This window comes from Sinohyriopsis cumingii, chromosome 14, assembly GCF_028554795.1.
Source record: "Sinohyriopsis cumingii isolate HCF-2022 chromosome 14, ASM2855479v2, whole genome shotgun sequence".
NCBI classification, from domain to species: Eukaryota; Metazoa; Mollusca; class Bivalvia; order Unionida; family Unionidae; genus Sinohyriopsis; species Sinohyriopsis cumingii.
The window spans coordinates 35,721,976-35,741,485 of NC_142974.1; the positions used below are offsets into that span (position 1 = coordinate 35,721,976).

Below are 19,510 nucleotides of genomic sequence, written 5' to 3' on the forward strand. Positions count from 1 at the left end.
CTTTTCCATAACACATGTCTGACACTTCAGATATTTCCTATAGTTAAATGCACTTATGGTGGCAGGGGATAGTGTCATACATTGGCACGTGTCAAATTTCTTAAATGAAGATTAAGCTATAACAATTTCTGGTATTAATGTTTATTACTTGAAGGAATTGATATATTTGTGAATTAGGTTTTTCAGGCTTATATTGTTTGTCATTAATTTTAAAGATATGAATATTGACCAAAACTATCTTATCATAATTAATTTAAAAGTGGTAATTAGTGTTTACTAAATTGTGATTTAAGAGAAACATATATATGTACAAGAATACTGTATTGATTATGCACTATTTTAAGAGTAAGATACAATTTCAACTTATGTTTGACTCGTCATTATGGTATTTTATGAAAATGATTGGGGGAGGGCACTTAAACAAGTCAAAAAAAAAAGCTTCAGACGTACCCGAAACAATGAAAAAGTAAACTTATTATTAAAGCTGAATGTTCACAAAACATTTCTATTTTACCATATGTAAAAAATATGCAATTTTCAATTTGAAATAACTAAGAAGTCAAGATTTCGAAAAAAAATAGATCAAAGACCAATATTAACATGGTGGGTGGTGCATGTGTTTAAATGCATACTGTGAATTTATTTGAAAGAATATCATAAAGATGAGTTCGATTTTGAATTCTGCACACACAAATTATGCATAAAACATTGAATTTGAATAGAAACATATAATTTCAGCGTGTACGACTCAGTAATATATTATTTCATGCAAAGATGTGTGGGGTGGGGTAGTTGATAAAAAGGGAGAGAAAGCTTTCGAAGTACCTGGAATATAGGAAAAATCTATTTATTCTTATGGCTGAATATCCATCCAACATTTTTCTATAACCATATGTATGAAATATGCAAATGTCAGCTTGAAATAACATGAGGTCAAGATTTTTTTGGAAGAAATAATTGCCGGTACATGTGTTTGAATGCTACCTGTGAATTTATCTGAAAAGATACCATCAAGATGAGTTCATTTTTTGGATTCATCACACTCGAATTATAAAGAAACTTTCAATTTTTGTTTATTCTAACATTCTGGAAAATTCATCCCCTAAAGAAATAAGGAAGCGGACTTTAGTATTGAAACAGAAATTGAACATATCTTGGAGTTCTGTTTCAATACTGAAGGCCGTTTCCTTTTTTTATTTTTCTATTATTATTATTATTATTATTAGTGTTATTATGTTCTTCTTCTTCTTGTTTTTGTTTTAATTTCTAGTCAATACGGTCTCAAAAACAGTATTGGTACAACGACTACGTTGTCTTTGGAATGAATGGCACTCGATCAAAAAGACGTGTTCGTCATGAAATAAAATCGTATGTATGAACGAAAAATGGATAAACAAAAGTGCAAAACTGCTGCGAAGGAACCCAAGTGTATCGATTGCTTTATGAAGCTGAGGGCACAAAGTAATGTTATTACGTTTTTGTGTTTTGTTCTTTCTTCCTTGAATTATGCCTTTGTAGCTTGTGTTTTGTTCTTGTCTTGTTTGAGCAGTCGTCTTTTGTAGCATGTGCCTTTGAGAAACGAATCGGTGCGACCCCAAGAGCGACTTCGCCTACTTCACACCATATATTTGTGCTTTTGCTTGTCGGGGTTTCTCTCTCTCTCTCTCTCTCTCACACACACACACACACACACACACACACACACACACACCAATAAAACGATGATAAAATTTCAAGACTCTACATCTGTTTTTGCGCGTGTCACGGAATTGTATAAATCTCTTTATTTATTCATTTATTATTTAAATACATGTACTCGGGTTTCGTTTTTTTATTATTATTATTCTTCTTTTTTTTTTTTGTGTACAACAATATCCGAGTGTAATTTAGGTATATTGTATAAAGATTTCGAAATACTAAGTTCGGTTCATCCTATGCCGCACGTGTGAAGTGCTTTTGATGGTAGGAACCGAATACTTCCAGCGCTCAGGCAATGTATGGCTGCATCGTCTATGTATAAATGACTTACCGTAGGACGAATTCTTTACATTACGGAACGTTATCTCAGTGAGCGGTCTATAAGGAAGCACCAAATAACATCAGATCACCAATTCGCTAATCCGTTGTATTTTAAATTTCATTGCAAAAAACATTTTTTTTATAGAACTAACGCGCCTTTTCGCGTCAAATTCATTATGACAACAACACTTCCACAACCACACGTTAATGGGGATCATTTCATCAAACAATACTTCAGAACTGAGGAGGAAGAAATAGAACAAGGCATGATTTTTAAGGCATACAGAGACCAGTGGACACAAGCCTTGGATCTCTCTGACATCCCGGCCCAAGAGAGACCGAATGATATCACAGTTTTGGCTACATTGGCGGCTAGAGGGATAAACTCAATAAACTTAGATACCCGCTACAACATTGGGATGGGTTTTGTCCTTTTCTACCCCAAGAAAAAAATCATTTATGTTGCCTAAAGGCAACATTATTCTGGGAGACAAGGTGGCCAGAATGACAGCTCCCCCCACCCCCATGACTAGATTAATAGAGAAAATATGCTGAAATTTATGTTTCAAAGTTTCCGAGGGAGATCCCCATGGATGTTTCCCAGGAGGGCTTCCAAGTGAGAATAAGTGTAAAGATTACAAAAGACCAGAAGGATACCTTCAAGACCATACCGGGCCTTCATAATGGTTGTTGTTGTTGTTGCTGTTGTGGTTTAACGCTATTTTTCAGCACACGATAGGCTATACATGGCGGCCAGTATTAATGGTGGAGGAAGAACCCGGGAAAACACCGGAAAAAGAACCACCAACCCACGAGAGGCTACTGGCAAGCTTTCTCACATACCCCTATTGGCCGTATCCGAGACTCGAACCCACGCAGACATAGGTGAGATGGCAGTGATCCGTAACAGAGAACGCTTTAGACCACTCTGCCACTCTGCCCCCCCCCCCCCCTTCATAATGGTAAAAGCATAGCTACAGTTGATATCAGGGATGCGCCGAAAATACCGGAACAATTCAAAATCTATGGTATACCGGTGCAGACCTGCTTATACAACTGTCACATGACAAGGGCGTGTGACGGTTGTGGAATCAATGGTCACAGGAAATGGTACTGCAAAAACAACAAAAAACAACAACAACAACAAAACAATCTGGAAACATGCAAACACACTACCAAATACAACACATGAACAAGCAATAATACAAGACATGGGAATTATGCCAATGGATGAAGCTTCACCTTCACAAGAATCACAACCAGCAGAGCAAACATCACAGACGCTTACAACACCTTCACCATCACTACTATTACTAACTAATAAAGCACCAGCACAAATCACGCCATCACTAGAGCAAACAACACCTACAAGTAAGGTGGAAACAGAAACGACTCGTACACCGATAGCTGATACAGCAATCTCAAACAAAATTCAAGAAGCAAAGGAAACAAAAGTCAAGAGAAAAGCCAACTCACCAAAAGAGGACAATACAATAAAATAAAGAGTTCCAGAAGAGAGATCCCCAGAAGTAGACACACTGAACACAACTGAAATCAAGACTTTTGAATGAAATGAAACAACACCATATTTACTACTCCCAATAAATGATGACAGAACCAATACAAGAAAGGCAATAACAAAAACAATACTAGAACTTAATGCGACTGATCATACCCACACACGAAGAAGCGAACAAAAATTTGAGACTCCACTACCTGCCCCATGCGAAAAGCAAACTCATCAAATGGAAACACATAACCCCCCACAAAAATTCAACTAAATGTAACACAGACAGCTGTGGAAAAGAAGAAGAAATTGAAACAAATATATCAACAATAAACTCTACTTTCATTAGTACAAACCCAAAAATGAAAACTCAGGAAGACAATATAACTAAAATAAAAGACTACAAATATACAAATTATCCCAATCACCATTTCAGAATGAACCCATGTTCACCTTCAGTTTCAATCCCTTCATGGAAAAGCCACAAAGTGAGCTATCTCATTTACAATGCATGAGGTGGAAACTATTTCCTAATGCATATTCATCCTGGTCACCATCATCCCGAATTAAATTATAAAACTACAGCAGTAATTCTCTTAACTTTGAAGCTACAGGGACAAGGTTCTCTGGGTAGTTAAGCCATCTAAGAACGCGCACTCTAAGGAGAAACTACCACAGGGAAATCTGTTCCTGACAAGTGCAATTGTACACATTTATCTTTTGGTGCAATACTCAAACACAAAGTAATTTGACAACAGTATGCTAAGGCATATAGTTCAACTTAAACACAAATAACAAAACGCTAAACATGCACTCAACAAATCAAAATACATGCACATAGAAAACTTATTATTTTCAATACTAGATATTTTCATTCGGCTTAAAATATTCATTCAAAATGTTCTTTTTACACAAATAGGTATAGATAAGGAAAACAACCATAGAAAATTTGATCTAGATAGAGCCGTCCTAACAACAAAAGGGTAACCACTACAACAAGCACTAACTATCGAATAACACAAGGACAACACTGACTTTGGCAGAGCCACTCAAATGTAAAAAACAGTGTGGATCAAGGGAGAGGAACCCCACTCTGGGACTTAATAGTCTTAAGGGAGGGTAGTACTATTATAAGTTCGAAGTCAGGGAGGTTTGAAACCAGGTCCACTGCCAGCCCAGGCAACAGGAAGAGAGTGTAACCACCCAAGCTTTTACTGTGATAGCTAAAAACACTATAATTTGGTAAACAAAACAAAGAATAACCCTGACGAAATTACACTTATATTATAAAATCATATTTATTCTTGTGTAACAACAATGCAACTAACACCAAATGGGAGGACAGGGAAACCCCGCATCACATCACATTTTGGGAAAACCAGGGTGTCACTTCAAAATCCTAACCAGCTATATATGCTAGGACGGGGCTAAGAGGTGTCAACAACTTCTTTAAGGACTTGTACATCTTCAGCTGTAGAGGTATATGAGTTATTTATTAATTTATGGTGTATAAGTTATAACTATTGTACTACCACGTTTATTTTTTTATATTTTCTATGTAACTTCAGCTTACGTAGTATCATGCAAATATTTTCTATTCTTGTTTGTGACTTAGCAAGAAATGTATATTAGCAATAGATTTAGTTGCATTTTTAAGAAACGTTTAGTATCGTACGATTCTTGTCAGGCACGGTTAGGTTCACTTCTGAACTTATGTATTTTATAATTATTGTACCGAGAATGTAATATGTGTAGCTTACCCTGTATAACGTCTTTACGTTTTATCGTATATGCCCCGTCATGCAGAGCTCGGTGTTGGATGTATTTTCAGCTGACCAGAGTGATCGGAGTGGTCGGACTAACCAAAGTGACCAGAGTGATCGGATTGATAGGATTCGTCGTGGTACAAGCTGTAGAGCTAACCACAGGAAATGACCGTAGCAGCTGTGAAGCTGAACCATAGCAGCCGTAGAGCTGAGTAAAGTGTTGCTGGTCGAGTAGCAGGTGATCGGGCCTAGCTGACCGAGATTGGTGGGCGCTGATATGACCGAACTTGGTGGGCGCTGATTGCTTCATTGACCAAACTGGAATACTGTCTGCTTGACTGACCAATGTGACTGGTAGCCAAGTGTGCTGGTGACGGAGTGTGTAACTTCATACATGTGATCTTTAAGCCGTGAACTAATCTTTAGGGTTTGTAATACCCAGTGTGTTTTTGGGGACTAAAGATATTTTGTACATCTGTCTCTTTCTTTTCATCATTTTCACTATCTGAGTGCATATAGTTTTGCTATATTAGTAAAATACCAGTTTTTATTATTTAAATAAAACATCATTCCTTCGTTGTGGAATCACTGTGAATCATTCACCCCTTGTGTTTGTACTGTGTAAAGTCATTTATTTGTATTTTTGTTATACGTTCGTGCGGATTATTTTAATTGATCCAATATGTGGATATATACGCACGCATTAATCATAATTATTTGCTCATTCAAGTCGTTTATCATTAAACATTGTATTTGTGTCACCATCAAAAGCGTTCTGTTGTAAATCCGAAATCTCTGCCGGTTACCTTGTTACAGCGTGTACTAGCTTTTAGCGGGGGAGATGGTCCAGAAAGGCCCCAACTAATCCGGCCATATATATATATATACACGGTCCAATAGTAAAGATTTTGTTAAGTCAAAATCGTAACTACAGTCTAAAACACTTCAAAATAATATTTGATTATATATAAATGACAGCAAATTACTACAACAAAAATAGATATTTTTGGGGGCCTATCTTTCATTTTATTTTTAAAATCAGTTTCTATAGTCAGTGATTACAGATCATCTTCTTTGACAGCTTATTGGATTTGTTGGGGGGGGGGGGGGTCTGTGTGTGGTCATCCTATAAACATTCGCTCTTATTGGTAACGGCTGAATGTTTCTGCTAAAAACTGCGTTCTTTATGCACCCGCTGATCCGTGCTAATAATTTATATAGAGGTGCATAAAGTCAATAACAAAGGGGATCAAAAGATCAGTAAAATACTTCATATGCACTTGTGTGAATATATGCAATATCATTGTAGGCCTATATAATTACAGTCATTAGCATTGCATTCTTATCTCTTACACTAATCTTCAGATCCATCTCACCCACCTACGGACGTTGATTTTACTAGCTTGCCTTCTCCTGTGTGGGTCTCTGTTTAGTCATAATTACCTTGAAACGATCCCAGGTTCGTCAGTGAACACGTTGTCTGACATATATCTAGGAAAATTTTATTCTCTCGGTTTATAAATGATTTATTGGTACAATCACCTACGGTAAATACGCTAACATGATGTGCAAAGAGGGTGAAAAGGGAGAAAAAAAAATGCCTGACGTGTTTTGAGATCGGGAAGTACGTTTGCTCCAGAGACTCGCAAGATAGATAAAAGAACCTGCAAACACTTTATATTGACCAACAAAGTATTAATCAAAATAATAGTGTATGATAGTATATATGATACAGCCTTTCAGAAAACTGTCTCCCAGTTCTGACAAACAACAAAAGGCAGCACAATAAAAAACGTGTCTATCATCAATACAGAAAACGGTATTTGTGATAATGTTCTTATTTCATGGCCGTATCTCACTTTCATGCAAAGCTAGGAAAAATGATTGATTCATGTTAAGGAGATAATTAAATTGCCTATAGTCTTCGTTATGTACACTCAGCAAGATGTCATGAAATATTTATTTTATTTGGTTTCCTGATAAATTTCGCTCAGAAAATCAAGGAGGATTTTGGCTTCACAATATACATTCTACAGGATTGCGTGTATTCCTGCTACCATAGCCAGTACAAATTAAATGAATGACTCTGCATATCGTATGATCATTGAATAACCCACTTCAACTGAACGCCCTCTACCAATTTACACGATTTTCCTTGTATGTTTCTACAGGTGTTGTGAAGAAACATTATTTATGAAGACATATTAAGGTCACATGGTTGGAGTACATTAGATAAACCGTCAATTGACTCAAAAGTGCTCGTCATCTATCTATAAAAATGAAGTGTGTAATTTACACTTTGTGTAAAAATAGCCGTTGTAAGGTTCTCCGGTGGTTGGAGGCGACAAAGGTGACGCTAGAGAGCGACGCTGTTGCGTCCAGCGCAAACTTGCGAGTGATTTTATTACTCATCAATTTGTCTGAAGCTTTTCGCAGAGAGAGAGAGAAAGACACAGGGACGAAGACAGAGACAGAAAGAGCGAGAGATAATGTATTGTGTACGCATTGCTGTTTTATAACTCATGTAATGGTAAAGTATAAAATTCACTTTGTGATTATATCACTAAATGTGTGAAATATGGTATGTGTGTATGGTCTGTATGGTCTGTCCATGTATGTATCTATTTATCTATCTCCTTAGCCAGTCTTTGAAATAAAATTTTGCTCATATGCATTTTTTTAAATTTGTTTTCTTTTGCAAAGGAGTTTACATTTTGTCCATATATTGAATACAAAATATTCTAAGGTCAAAACATACTTGCACTGGGCCGGATCAGGTTAATGGTTGGGAGGGGGTTTCAAACATTTCAAAAGTGCCCGAACTTTCCTCGAAAGTGCACCAAAGCAAAACATATGTGTATATTTACTCAAAGTTTGCCTAACACCACAAACCCGTGCGCAAAAATACAACGGTGGTAAAAATTCAAGTGACCAGTGTTCGTTTGCGTGTACGTTTTTTTAAGTGAGTGAGTGAGTGATTTGAACTTTTAACGTAGCTTTAACAATTTTTCAGTCATATCGCTACGATGCCTGCAGTGTGGCAGTTTAGAGTGATGTCTAGCACTGGGGCATCATGCCGCAGACATGAAGCATGATGCCCCACCCAGTCACATTATCCTGACACCAGGCCAACCAGTCCTAACACTAACCTCTTAATAGTGAGCGCCAAGCGAGGCAGCTGTTAGTACCATTTTTGTAAAGTCTTTGGTATGACTCGTCCAGGGATCGAACTGAGGACCTTCCGTGTCCGAAGCGGACGCTCTAACCACTAGGCCACCGGAGCGGTCCGTTTTTTATAACCTTGCGGAGGTCTGGAAACCCCGGACACACCCACCCCAACACACACACACTTGCACCCTGATTCTGCCCTGCGGCACTGGAATCTAAAGTGTTCCGACTATGGTATAAAGAAATTAAACCTGCCCAAAACGTACGAATAAAATACAATCAAAACAAAGCGCATTGTATATACTGAGAACTAAGTCAAGCGCCTTATATATACGGATCAGAATAACTGTCGTCAAAAAAAAGGGATTCTGTTTTTGTTTCAGACAATGCAAATAAAAAATTAGCATATCTAGTATGAGTAATTCAAAACAGTTTAAAGCAAACCAGTGTAAAAGGTCTAATATGTGGACCTAGATTTTTCTTAACAATTCGTCGCCCACCCCACAATAGTCAATGCCAGAGATAGATGCATAAGCATACCCCATCCCATAAATCAGTGTCTTATATAGGAACATCTAGTCCCCCTTACCCCGACTAGTTAGTTCCGGAGAAAGGCTACCAACATAGTCCAATGCGCTGCCCCTAGTAGTACCATATATAGGCGCACAGCATAGTTCCGCCCCACCACCATCCCCAGTAGTTCGTGCAATAATCAGTGTCAGAAATAGGCGCATATCTTATATAGTTCAGAGAAAAGTTATGGTGATGATCGCTCCTCGACATTTAATGTACTTTTTTAATAATGATGACTTCATAAATGAATAATTACTATATCGCCATTTGCCAGTGAAACCATACCAAGAGCCGACATGTACGGAACGTACGGGCCGTAAGAGAGCGATCACGGGCCCTGTGGTAAGAAACACCCGGGCCTCTCCTAGTTCTTGTTCAAACAAAATTTTACTTTTATAAAATTAAAAAATGTTGTTCGGCCCGGGACCCCTTATGGGCCAGGGCCCCGGGGATATATCCCAGTGCCCTCCCCCCCTCCTTGTCTTCACTGCGGACAGCAACTAATACTATAGCTGGTAAAAGTGTGAGGTATCACGGGATTTAACGGCACACCGTAAATTGATCGCATATCCAGGACCAATGTCGATACAAATTCTGATTATGATAACTGAACTAGTTTTCATGAACGTTTCAAACTAAATCCCACAGGGTTAGAGTCAAAACGTTTAAAATACTTTAGTTTACATTATTTGTTGTGGTAATGAGAATGCGTCTTAATCTATATCATGGCAATCTGTCAGTTTCATTTTAATCGCGTCATAGAGATGTTTTCTTGATAATCAAAGAGTAACTGAATGTCGTCTTAAGTACACAAATATTCCCAGCAAACAATGTTGCCATGCCTTGCGATTTTGTTTAAAGAATGGATGATTGTGAATTATATATTGCTAGCTATTTGTTGACTGGTACAATAATACCTTACATCTACAAGCTGCGACCACCACAATTTACTATTAATCCATCGGCTTATCTTGCAAAGACCCCACTGTTCTGTTTTTCCATCCCCTCTATAAACTATATATATATATATATATATATATATATATATATATATATATATATATATATATATATATATGGGTGGATGTACGCGTGCTATTTTTTTTTATAATGCCTTTCTAGGAATGGCAGCAGAGGGGATACACTTAATGTTTCACGAGAAGTATTTATCCGATGCAATCAGTGTTTTGATATTGTATGTACAGTTGTGCTCTCAAAGTTAACAAACAACACTCATATTTGACGTGAACCGGAATATTTGTTGATAATATTACGTTAACGCGTAAAGTTCTCTGCAAACATAAACCCACATTGTTTCTGAATAGATTAGATTAGAAGCGACAAGTCAATATTCCTAAAGGTGCGTTGTGTTTCTCAATGTACTGATGTTCTGATAACAATATGATTTATTAGATTATGAGATGGGATGTATAAACACAGACCGGAGAGTGACGAACAAAACATCAAGATATCACAACAACAACAACAAAAAACCATCAAGATATCACAACAAAACATCAAGATATCACAACAAAACATCAAGATATCGGAACAAAGCATCAAGATATCAGAACAACACATCAAGATACCACAAACAAACATCAATATATCGGAACAAAACAAACATCAATATATCGGAACAAAACATCAAGATATCGGAACAAAGCATCAAGATATCGGAGCAAAACCTCAAAATCTCGGAACAAAACCTCGAGATCTCGGAACGTTTTAAAGATCTACAATATTGTTTTTTCAATTCGCACTTTTAAAAAGAAGTATTGTGACAAACTTTATGACAAAATAAGTAAATGCAGGACACCATTCTGACCAAATGCTAAGAATTCCCTCTGCATAAGTCCCTTTAAATTTATATAAACTTACATGCTGGAAGTCAATGCAGTTTGTTGTGAATAGGAGATTAATGTCTCAGTAATTACAGAAAGGTTAAAGGAATTAAAAATGTGACATATAATGAATAGTCAAACTATGGGTCAATAGTCAAACCATGAGTCAATAGTCAAACCACGAGTAAATAGTCAAACTGTGGGTCAATAGTCAAACCATGAGTCAGTAGTCAAACTATGGGTCAATAATAATAATAATAATAATAATAATAATAATAATAATAATGCTTTATTTATAGAGGGTGACTCATTAGTCAAGGACTATTCTCCCTAGAGGCCCTCTTAAGGAGAGTATAACAATGCACATTATATGAAGATGGCAATAATTAATAGTCAAACTGTGGGTCAATAGTCAAACTAGGGTCAATAGCTAAACTGTGGGTCAATAGTCAAACTGTGGGTCAATAGTCAAACTAGGGTCAATAGTTAAACTGTGGGTCAATAGTCAAACTGTGAGTCAATAGTCAAACCATGAGTCAATACTCAAACTGTGGGTCAATAGTCAAACTGTGAGTCAATAGTCAAACCATGAGTCAATAGTCAAACTGTGGGTCAATAGTCAAACTATGGGTCAATAGTCAAACTGTGGGTCAATAGTCAAACTGTCGGTCAATAGTCAAACTGTGGGTCCACGTTTGAAGAGTGCATCTATCAAACTGGAGGATATAAACTTCCACCGCGACAAGAATTATGATTTTGTGGAGTTTAACGCCATTTTCCCAGCATATGACAGATTATACTTGGCAGGGAGTATATTAGGTGGTGGAAGACCCCTGAAAGAACAATCGACCCATGGGAAGCTATTGGCAATCTTTTTCACACACCCGCATTGGTCGAGCCGGAACTCGAACCCACGCGGATAAAGGTGAGATATGTCAGTGAACTGTAAAAGCAAGCACCTTAGACCACTTGACCACCCCTCAAATATTATGAAGTCTTATTTCATTGGATAACGGAAGTTATTTTCAAAAAATTATGAGGTCTTATTTCCCTTGGCATATTACGTTATTTTTATTTAGATATCATCTTCCATTTTGTAACAATCCGACATATCAGTAGATACGTCCACTGTCTGATTTCAGTGTGTACATTGTTATCGAAAGAACACAAAAGACAAATAAGGACAATAATTAAAGAGCAGAAATTTAAAAACTAACAAAATATGCATTAAATAAAAAAGAACGAGTATCTGCGTAGTGCGAAAGAAGCTTCATGCACATTTTTAAAAGATTAAAAGTCTTTTTATTTATTGAAGTCGTCTGAAATTTCAAAAGGGCGAATTGAACTATATTATTGTTTGATGGGTCAATCTCAGTAATAACAACATTTGATATATAACTATTAATAGATGTACATACGTTATACTCATTACATACCTTGTGGATATGTACAAAAATTTCAGATTTGAGGTTAGTTGTTAATATTTTACATATTAAATGGTCAAAAGTAATAACTATATTAAATTATTATCATACAAATTTTGATATATAGTTTTAAGTCTCATTTCACCAAACAACCGGCTGCAGAGAAGCACATTGATGCAACCCACAGTCCTTAGTTCCACCTTGTTTTATTTCGGACTGTAAGGCAAGCCACCACACCTTGACCCTGTAACCTTCCTCGAAGGATGTGTATCACATTTTCGTATCTTTATATGTATGACTAGTATATGACCCATAAAGCCATGCGTTAACGGTTTGCGGTATTGAGGTATTACGGTATTAATGTGATTAGCTTGTTGGTTCATGCTCTGTTACTTACTTGCAAATTTGATTTGAAATGTTAACAGCACATGACCCTATTCGTCAAATCTCCGATATATCGGAGGTCTCGAGTTTAATAAGATTGGAGATTATTGGTTGATTCAAGAGGCTTGAAAGTTATAGAGCTTATTTGCCCTCTGCATGAGAAATTGTGTTTAACTTTGTATGTAATACAGTAACATCGAAAAATAAAGTTTACTACCTACCCGAGCTCTTTGTACATAGTTTATTGATATATGTTTACAATCATTTATCGAGTCGTCCTATAATGATATTTTGACAATTGATTTTATAGGTAGCCATAATTTGCAATGATCGGTTGAAATTTATTCAGAATCGCCCTTATTTATCCAATAATTCGGTTTATCCGACATTGTAACGAAAGGGTTTCTTCGAAAGATTGAAATTAGCTCGTACGCTAAAAAATTGTATCCGTGTTTTGATACTACACTGGCAATGTAAAAGAGACAACCACTCTCAAATACTATTCTGGCAAAATACTACACTGGCAGTGTTAAACAGACAACCACTCTTAGACAGTACACTGACAACGTTAAATAGACGACCACTCTGACACTGTCAATGTTAAATAGACAACCACTTTCAGATACTACATTTGCAATATTAAATAGACAACCACTCTCAGACTGAATTCTGGCAACGTTAAATAGACAACCACTCTCAGATTCAATTCTGGCAACGTTAAATAGACAACCACTCTCTGATACTACACTGGGAATATTAAATAGGCAACCATTCTCAGATACAATTCGGGCAATATTTAAATACACGACCACTCATTTGCGTAGTACATCATACAAAATCGGATTTATCTCACTTGGCAATTTAACATATATGAATTGATATGAAAGATACATATTTATTAAATATTATAAAAACCATTTCTTGAAAAATGATGACGTTATACTAATTTTAATTTATATGTGTCATATAGTGAGAGTCAGCTGGGTGACCATAGGTCAGCTAGGTGACCGACATGAACAAAAGTGTCCGTCAAGCTTACCATGCCTAACATATTTTCTAGCTACAGTATTGGTCAGCGGCCAATGGGCATCAGCACGTGTTTGACTTTGACGCTTGGAAATAGGTTAACTGTTGTTGTTGTTGTTGCTGTAGGGTTTAACGCCATTTTTCAGCACACGATAGGCTATACCTGGCCGCCAGTATTAATGGTGGAGGAAGAACCCGGGAAAACCCCTGAAAGAACCACCGACCCACGAGAAGCTACTGGCAAGCTTTCTCACATACCCACATTAGCCGAATCCGAGACTCGAACCCACGCAGAGAGAGGTGAGATATAAGTGATCCGTAACGGAGAGCGCTTTAGACTACTCGGCCACTCGGGGTCCCGCATTGGTTAGCTGAGATTCAACATTATTATTTTTACCTTATATGTATGCAATAAAATATCAAAAGCTACTTTGTATTGGTCCTAACTAAAATTGACACAATCAAGAGCTGAAAAACACTAGCAGTTAAGCATGGCACAAGGAGAAAATAATTATGCATTGACGTAAGCCTTCATCACAAAACTTCTACAGTGGTGTAATAAAATATGTTATTAAACCAAAGTAGAAAATTCATAGCAAACGCTTTGAAAGTATCACTTTGAAAGACCATCGAATATTGACAATGATGACAGGAAATATTGACTACGCTATACCTCGAACTAGAAATTCACACAAATAAATAAAGACACCCCTAATTAACGCCGGTCGTCACGTAAGTAGGTCAGAGAAAGGACAATCTGTGGAACCCAGACGTTTAATATTGGAAAATATTTAGGTTGGTATAGCGTGCTTTTTGATCAAGGATTGATGAATTATGGACGTCAAATGGCAACTTAATATCGTACATAGAAGAGACGCGTATATTGACTCACTTTAAAATGAAAGGACTTTCCATTGTTGGATTTCGTTTTTACCCTAATAGCTTCTACTTCGTATCAGGGAATAATTTACAGTTTATACAATATATATATATATATATATATATATATATATATATATATATATATATATATATATATAGAACAAAAGCTGGGAACAGAATGGTGTAGGTTACTGGGCTTACTCCCGTGTAAAACGTAAGGAATAAAATTGGAAAATACAATCAACCACAAATGCATTTTTATATGTAATGTCGTTTTTCCATGCTCTGTTACCAAACAATTATTACAATGTTCGATTCAAAACATCATATTAACAAATATAAAACGCATTCTTTTTGTTCTTTGTTGAAATGACTCCGTGTACAATTACTTTATGTTGGATCATATAAGTCTCTCTGTCTATATCATAATAATTTTGTAAAAGTTCAAGATCAAAATATTTTACTAAATGATCAGTGTAAACATAGTTACAGTCACTCCTGTGAGAACACATTTCATAAAATAAAAATGTAGCATAAAATATAAATAAGAGATACTGTCACCCTGTCCATTCCTTACTCAAATGAAATGACCAAAATTACAAGTCAGAAAGTGCAAGAACCATGGGGTGTTTTGCAACGGTCCAATAACTGACAAACTTCATAAAAGTTGAATTTAGACGTGTAAGAGCAGCTTTATGGTAGGAACTCTATGAAATGACGGTGTATGTAAATATATTGAAGACTCTCACTGTTACAGTAGCACACAAAAAATTATACAATGAAAACACGGTTCATATTTGTAAAGGGACTAGACCCCCTTAAAGTATGATTTTACCAAATTAAAAACCTGTGAGGAAAGTATGAAGGAATTTATAGAGATCATTTCAGCTGTTATTAACTGAAAGAGTTGAATAGCAAGTTAATAAACTACAATATCATATCCCACTCCAACCGAGATTTCCATCTTCCCTATTTAATCAAATTATTCACGACAACTAAATTAAATTACAGGGACGAGCTTGCAAAATGATTGCCCCATATAAATTTATCAGATTAATTACTCGTATCCTTTATCCTCTAATGAAAAGATATCAGTCATCGACTGTCGTTTTCTTAGCCTCAGTGAAGTGTAATTCAGAAGGAAAGGTTTTGGTGAATCCACCTGAATGTTCCTGGTGTTCAATATCTGTGAAATACCTTTGCAAATTTGGTCGATAAATTGACGAATCTAGGTTTCTGTTTATAATACTTTCCTCAACAAATTGAAAGAAGATAAATTACGTTGTCACATAGATAAGAGTTTTTATACTGAGTACACTGCTAAACTTGAATATATATATATATATATATATATATATATATATATATATATATATATATATATAGAGAGAGAGAGAGAGAGAGAGAGAGAGAGAGAGAGAGAGAGAGAGAGAGAAACAGAGAGAGAGAGAGAGAGTATTGATGTGTTAGCATTTACATTGAGCCATCTCATGCCATTTTCAGAGGTTTTTGGTTTAATTCCCTAACTAATAAAGTTCTTAATAACTCGATCTTCAGAAGTCACACCGTGACATATTTGTATTGTACTGTATTACGGTACCTATTAAGAGAGGATTTTATCCTTCCTTTTGAATAACTCTATACACGAACCAATAACACGTTTAGCTGTAATTTCATGACCTTTTCACCAGTTACCACCCAAAGTTGCATATATTTTGAGGTGTACATGACATCATTAACTACTTGCAAATATACACTTTTTACTTATCATGCTCACATTAACCAAGTTATCTGACTTATAAAAGTGGTTTCGCTCATTCTAAATGACATTTCAGCATTCACAGTTGCTTTTTGAAGATGCAAACCAGCGATGGAAAGCGCTATTACACTAAGACCCATTTCCAAATAGGAGTCGTTAAAAATTTTAATAATCATTTAATGACATTTATTATTTGAAATGACTGTTGATGGGGGACTATTACTAGAAATGACTGTTGATTGGGGACGCAAGTAATGATTTGGATTTCAAATAAACGCAGGCGTTCATTAAAAGTAATTAAATGTCGTAGGTTAATGGGGGAAAAAAGCGATCAAAGGCGCGATGAAGATAGGTGGGTAAAAGGGGTGGTGTGGACATTCAACCATCTGAAGGCAGAATCGTTTTGGAAAAACGCACTTACATTCACACAGAGGTAGAAAAATACAAATCCATCGACCACAGTTTATTACGAATATAGCCAGAATTTCTCTTTGAACCTAAAATTACATCTTGACCCATGATTATGTTACATTGTATCGCAGCAGTATGTTCCTGATGATTGTCTGTCAGTCTGTCTGCACGTATGTATGTATGTATGTATGTTTGTAGGTAGGTAGGTAGGTGTGCACATGCGCGCGTATGAATGGATGGGATGCATGCATGCATGCATGGATTGTTTTCCTTTGCGTAACGTATGTGTGTATTGGGATGTGTATAACTTGAGTGTGCATTGCAATGTGTGTAACTTTTAAGCGTATATTCCAATGTGCTTAACTTAAGTATTGCAAGGTAACTCAAGTATGTGTTGCACATGGATTGTTCATTGTTTTCTCATGCAATGTCTGATCTGTATTTTTGCTGATTTGCGTAACAATGAGATGATAGCCAAACTGTGTTTCAAATTAATAACGGACACAAAATGGAATGCAAAACAAATGTCAACGAAAAGTCAAACGGTATGTTTAAGCGCAGGATTTGTCGGTTCAGAGAAAGTGAAACATTTGAGAATAGTCCTTGTTAGCAAGTATACAGACGCCTATAATAAAATATTTCACAATCCAGAAGTCTGAGGGAAAGCAACGTCAGCAGGAGAAAATACAATGTTGCAGCTAGATATAATTGACAAAAGCAGAAATTAAAACAAGAAGGAGTTGTTTCAGTAAATTTTCATAAGAAGCAAAGCCCGAAATTATTGTCACATAATCAGGGAAGTGTACATGTGCGTACTATATTTAGATAATATATTAGACTGTGACAAAACTTACAAACGGATTATTGTACTTTAAACTGACTACATTCGTATATGGTTATACAACATTCAAACACAGCACTAGCTAAAATTAATCAGATTATCGATAAATGGATTGTAATATGTTACAGTCGTTTGTCGCACTATATCTACATCAATTATCTGATTGTCTTAATTTGACTTTTAACGGACCCCTGTGATACAGATGTGCAGTTTTCATCAATAGAGGTGTGTTGGAGAACTCGCTTCTATCATTCAAAACAAGAAATATAGCAGGACTTGTTTCGAAAAACAATTGATGATTTGACAAATTTAGGCTTCTTAACTATATACGTATATCTCTGTTAGATGAATAAGTGATACCTTTACCAGATAAATAAGTGATATCTCTACTAGATAAGTGATATCTTAATTTCATAGCTAATATATCTGTACTATAAGTGATATCTCTACTAGATAAATAAGTGATATCTCTACTAAATAAATAAGTGATATCTCTTCTAGATAAATAAGTGATATCTCTACTAGATAATTAAGTGATATCTCTTTTAGATAAACGTTTTCTCTTCTATATAAATAAATGATATCTCTACTAGATAGGTGATATCTCTACTAGATAAATAAATGATATCTCAACATGATAAATAAGGGATATCTCTACTAGATGAGTGATATCTCTCCTAGGTAAATAAGTGATATGTTTACTAGATAAGAGATATCTTTACTAGATAAGAGATATCTTTACCAGATAAATGATAACTTTACATTACAACATAAGTGATATCTTTTCTACAAAATGACATCTTTAATAGATAAGTGATACATTTACAAGATGAGTGATAACTTTACTGAATCAGTGATGTATTTATAAGATGAGTGATCTCTTTACTATATAAGTGATATATTTATAAGATAAGTGATATATTTACTAGATAAGTTATATATTTATAAGATGAGTGATATCTCTACTAGATAAGTGATATTTATATATATTGACGAGATAAGCGATCCCAATCTAAAGTACGTATGTAGAAAACACTGAAATAACAATGCAAGAAATTATAGCATATTTTATGTTTATATGTTTTAAATGAGCAGCGAAGAAAAACACTTTTCAGTTATTTTCCTCCTACTTACTACAAACTTTGATGATTCTCTACAGCAAGGCCTCATCTGCCATGTACATTCAGAAAATCAAGATGAGAATTCGAACGTACCAGGTGCAAAACGCAGATAATAAAAAAACATTAAATCAAACCAAGTTGGTCTTGTTTTTCTATTTTCTAATGGGTGACAGATGCGGGGGGGGGGGCGATATTAAAATTATGTCCGTTAAACAATGTGACTTGGTTATAAAAGATAATTTGCTATGCTTGTCCAAGTTTATAGAGGTTCACAAATATAGCATGATTTTCCAACTAAACCAAGTGGAAAATAGTAGGTAATATTTCAGAGTTGGTGTTCTTACTCGTAACTTGCAGAAGTCGTTGTACAAGTTTGGGACGTTTCTGTTTCTAGCTGTTTATGATATTTCATTCTTTGCCCATTCCCCGATCAAACAAAATATACCTTCTAGTTTAGTCCTTAAGACTACATATATCCATACATTTAAGCCTTTCTTACAATATAGAAAATGATTATCATCAAGCAACGAATCGTTATGAAATTGGATTGATTACTTTTATATTTAAATTTATCTTAAAATTTAATATAAGATCCACTTTAAGAAATCATTCATTTCATGAGTGTTAGCCGTTGAATACTGATTGCCTGATTGCATTTGTGTGCAATTGAATGCACTTTATTAATTACAACGAAATCTTTCCTTCCTGCCTTTACTGTACAAAGACGCGTGGCACGATTATATTTACAATATTCCTTTCAATAAGTGTGCAAACATAGACTTATT

The 19,510-nt window shown here is 35.6% G+C and overlaps 1 protein-coding gene across 1 annotated transcript in view; it reads right to left on the reverse strand.

Moving 5' to 3' along the window:
* Window positions 1-19,510, reverse strand: part of LOC149783569 (uncharacterized) — a 194,812-nt gene that overhangs the window by 127,515 nt on the left and 47,787 nt on the right. The gene's annotated exons all lie outside the window — the stretch shown is intronic.